The sequence below is a fragment of the Octopus bimaculoides genome, chromosome 2 (genome assembly GCF_001194135.2).
Source record: "Octopus bimaculoides isolate UCB-OBI-ISO-001 chromosome 2, ASM119413v2, whole genome shotgun sequence".
Taxonomy (NCBI): Eukaryota; Metazoa; Mollusca; class Cephalopoda; order Octopoda; family Octopodidae; genus Octopus; species Octopus bimaculoides.
Window position 1 is genome coordinate 150445980 of NC_068982.1, and position 5268 is coordinate 150451247.

Here is a 5268-nt window from a genome sequence, read left to right on the forward strand (position 1 = left end):
TTGGTTTAGTCACTGATGATCTGGTCATGTAATGAAATATGCTGGCCTACTTGTTCCCTGCAGTATTCAAAGTGATCTGACGTAACTAATTTTCCCATTATTATTTGGAATATAACTTATAACTTATGGGCAAAATTATAGTGGGACTGCTGCCGTCTGACTCCTAGTTATTGATGCAATAATGAGATTTCAATTGAGATTTAATTTCAATATAGATATTGGTCTTGGATGAGTTTACACAAGAACAAGTGTTGTTTTAGATTGGTAATAAAACCAAGGAATGGCTAGGGTTGATAAGTAACATAAAACCAGTGGGACCTACATTTGTAACACAAGACCAAGGGTAGTTTTTAGTGATTTGGTAACATGAGTCAAAAGGTGACTTTCAATGAGTTTATAAAAAGAAACAAAGAGTGATCTAATCTAGGTTAGTATTAGAAAGAGTGATTACACAGATCATCATTACCATCATCATCATCATTTAGCATTTGTTTTCCATGCTGGCATGGGTTAGATGGTTTGATTGGAATTGGTAAGCTGGAGAGCTGTACCAGGCTCCAGGCTGATTTTGGCTTCATTTCTATGGCTGGATGTCCTTCCTAACACCAGTAATTAATCAGATATAAACATAAACAAAGAAAAAAAATGTCTTTATAATATTTTGTAATATGAGTACTTGTAACATTTAACCTTTAAAATTTCATGATTTAATATAAGATGCAGGAGACATTTCTTACATAAACACTGAAACCAAATACTTTAAATGTTCTGTTTTGGCTACCATAAGCTTAAAACATGCACTTTGCATTTTTTAAAACTTCATTTTAGTTTTAAAAATTAAGGTCATTCTGGAGGTACACTTACAATGCTAATTGTTCTACATTTTATATGCTTTCTTCTGTATACTGTGGGTACAATTTTGTTATGTTAAGTATCAGTAATTGTTAAACCAGCACTTTGAAATATGCTCTACCTTGGTTCTAGATGGTTGGCCCAGGTTCCAAGAAAAACACTGTTTTATAATCTGAATTTCTGACATAATTCTGTGCTAAATTTCTATATTACTAGTGTCTTTTGAATAGGCAAAAATGGTCCTATATACCAGGGCATAAGCTTAGATGTATGTGGTGTGTATATCTTTTTAGGAGTTGAAATTTCAACAAACAGAATATGTTTAGTGCTTATCTCTTATGTAATTCTCGGGAACCTATGAGCTGTAATTTCACTGATATGGTAGCATTTACTGCAACCTGGTATGACTGTCTATATTTGTCTGAATTAGTTATTACGATATTGATGATAAAAGGTTTTAGTGCTTGTTTTTCTCAGTTGGAAAGATTTACAATATGGCAAATCACTACTTGTCTTAAACCTGTGTCATATTCTGTGGGAGAAGCAACATTTTGTGATCTAAGCTCATTACTTCCTCATCAAACGATACCAACATCTTTTTGTCTGAGGGGTCACAATTGAGCATTTGTATGGTGGACATTTAGTTGAAGAGTTAATTGTTATTATGTTCAAGACACTTAACTGTTCACGTGTATCATAGATAAATAAAGTCAACAGCTGCAAGTAGCAGTTTTAGTCTGTAGATGATGCATGAGTGTTTCATAAGGTTGCAGTGCTGAATTTAAATTCTGCTATGGATTCTGTCAGACTGGTTCTCCCACAAAACTGACTTCAGATGAAGTTTACAAACAATCTCATTCATGAATTATGAGATACACCAATAATGTATCTTGTGTGGCTTTTGGGTTTTGTTGGGGGTGGAGAGAAAGAGAGAGAGAGATTTTGTATTTGGAAGATGTGTTATTACCTAAAAGCTGATAGTGCCATAATACATTAATAATGATAACCCACATATTTATCCAAATACCATGTGATCAAGATTAATACAAACTTATTGAAGTGCAATCTGTAGATTAAATTACTCTAACTCAAGCAAAAATGTGTTTAAATGATTCAACTATTTTCTGTGAATATTTACACTATCTTTCTTTGTCTTTAACTGCTATATTTTATATATCAGTTGATTCTAAGAAAGCTGAGAAAAACAAAACAGTTCCTTATTGGCAGATTGATATAGATAAGTATTATTCACATTACTAAAAAGAAATTACTTTTAATATGGTCACTAACCTTTTACAAGTAGTAGCTAAATCTCTTTCAAATTACGTCATACTGACTTAAAAAGAGAATGATATATTAGCTAATGTAATCCTAAATAAACTATCTGAATATAAGAGTGAATGGTCATGGCTGAAGCACTTTACATCATAAGTTTTCTGGATGATGGACCAAATGGATTATACCAATCCTTTTCTTAACCCTTCGTAGTCAAAGGAACCAGCAAGACAACAGGGATATGAATTCAGATAGGTCATCCCCACTCTTCTCTTGGATAGTTGTTCTGATAAGAGCCAGAAGTTCATCACTCCTCAAATGGTGTTAAAGTATGCTTATTCACTATTTTGAATATTTCTATATCATTGTGCATTTTTGCAGATAGTAATATATCAAAACACAGAAGGAAGAATATGAGGTAAAAAAACCCCAAACAATTTCATAAAATAGCAACAAAATATTTCCCCTAAAATAGAGAGCTGGAATATTAGTTGAGCCACTATAAGTATATTTGTGAAAAAACAAATGTTTGAATGGCAGTTTAGAAAAAGAGCTAAGAGAAAAAAATATTTCAAAACAAGCTATATTCAGTATACAATCAAATTGCTTTACAAAAGCTTTTTTCCATGATTCAAACTTCCATATTATAAAACAAGAAGAAATTAAACTGATCGATATTCCAAAGATATAATTATATCAAAGTCTTTATATTACAGCTATAGAGGGTGACAAAGAGAAGATAGTTGCAAGGCGTTACATGAAATAAGTTCCAAAAATTTGACTTGCACAAGATTACAATGGACTGAAAGTCTGCCAAGTGTGGCTCCAATCTGTCAATAAACATACCTCCTTTTTCTGTAAGATTTCGTAAAAAACAGCCAAGAATAAAAAAACATTAGGCTGCCAAAATTTATTTAATTCTATCAGAATTACTTTAAACTAATTTTCTCATTTTGTCTCATTTTACATAAAGCAATGGGTAATCAGTGTGTGTGTAGTAATTTTACTGACCAGTGTATATCAAGTGTAATCAACATATATTGTGTGTACAGTGTATGATCAGTCTATCTGTGAGTATAAACAATGCTTACTTTGTGTAGACCAGCAGATCACCAGTACATCTGTGTGTAACAATTGCTGATCAGTGTCCCCACCCTGGCAAGGGTGGAGACATCAAAGTTCAGTTTAAACTTCCGACAGTAAAATGAATGGTTAAGGTAAAGTGCTTAGTACATAGTGAAACAATAAGTTATAAGTAAAAAGATGGGTGCAACAGGTGGGTCAGGGAGGAGGTGGTACATAGCTTGCTTAGCTGCAGAAGAGACAGAAAAAACAGACAGTAGGGCTATGATTGTCATCATCATTCTTAGATGAGGATAAACAACTGATCCCAACCAGTGATTTGACTAATTAAAAACCTAAAATATATAAGCATCAATCATAACTGAAAAATATGTCTGGCCATGGGAAATATTACCTTGTTTGGAAACAGGAGAGAATAGCAACAGGAAGGGCATCTGACTAAAAAATCTGCTTTAACAAAAATTTTGTTTGACCTATGCTAGCATGGAAAAGTAAACGTTAATGCAATGGCACTACTGGTTATCAACTAAGCATTTCTCTTCTGTATACCTGAGTATACTTTAGGTTTTTAATTAGTCAAATCAGTTTCTAAACAGTCTACAGTTGGTCAACTAGCAAATTGAACATTATTATAGTTTAATTTTCTTAACACTTTTAGCCAACGTTACTAATGTTAACACTAACACTCCTCACTAGACTATTAATCAACCAAGTAGAAAATGTAGATTCCTAGGAAGTAGGTATAAACATGAGTTAACATAGCAATAAGCAGAATTTAAAAAGATAAATGAGTGTGACAGAGACACCAACACAAAAGTTGAATTCATGTAGTGTATGGAGGGTAAGTTACTCCACTTTTCCAATCTATGGGTGAATGAACTCAGTAAAATACTGATAAAATACTCCACTGTTGACAGCAATGAACTGTACTTACTTACCACAAGAGTGAACAAACTGTTGAGAGATAGACATGGATACAATGAATACAGTTGACAGTTGTATAGGTAGATGGACAAAGTGATTATCAATTTCTTATTGAAGAACAATCATTCTAATTAAGCAGCAAAATGAAATTAGGCAGTTTTATAACATTAAGTGTTGTCTAGGACAAAGAGAAAACTATTTTTCTTTAGTGTTGTATATAATCATAAGCAAATAAATACTTATAGAGAGACCTAACTATTATGTGTATTATCATTCAATCTTAACTGTTACATCAATATATTTTTAATTAATAATCAAGAACTCAAAAAAATTTAATCAAGCTTAGCTCTGAGGGAGCTAAATTTGGACAATATGCTGGGTTTGATTTCCTCAAGCTCCTTGGTGTTTAATCTGTGTTGTTCGAGCAGTGTGAGGTCTCGCTTTCTGTTAACTAATGCCAGGGTATTTTTGCTGCACAATGGCATACATTTGTTCCAGCTGTTTAGAGTACAGGTTGGCAATGATGATTTGACGATCCAGAATGAATTTGTAGTAGATTACCCACTCATAATTCCACCAGATGTAGAGCATCAACTTGTATTTGAAATGCCCATATTTGGTGACAAGTTGTTTAGATGGTAATTTTTTTAATTACAAAAATAAAATCTTTGATAAATAAATGCTAAACATAGATTGCTTCATGTTTAATTCCAGTACACTTGTTCAGTTTCTTTGCATGTTGACATGTTGCACACCTACTGTTTTCACATTCTATTGTTTTAGCCAGAGGGGAAGCAGATAAGGAAAGATTTGCCAATGTTCTGCGCTGTGAGGACCAAAGACTCGAGGTATTTCGTGTTGCAAGACAGTGTAGGAGAGAGAATAGTGATGTTGTAGGAGAGAAATGTGTTCGCATGGATGATGGTACGCTTGCATTAAATGAGGATGCAAAGAAAGAGGTCTGGAGATGCCACTACGATAGATTGCTTAATAAAGAGAATGAATGGGAGAAAGAGAGCCTGCCGTATGTCGACCCAATAGAGGGACCAGCTATCCGAGTTGATAGTACCAGGGTAGATAAAGCAATTAAGAGTATGAAGACCGGGAAAGCCCCCGGCCCATCAGGAATCACTG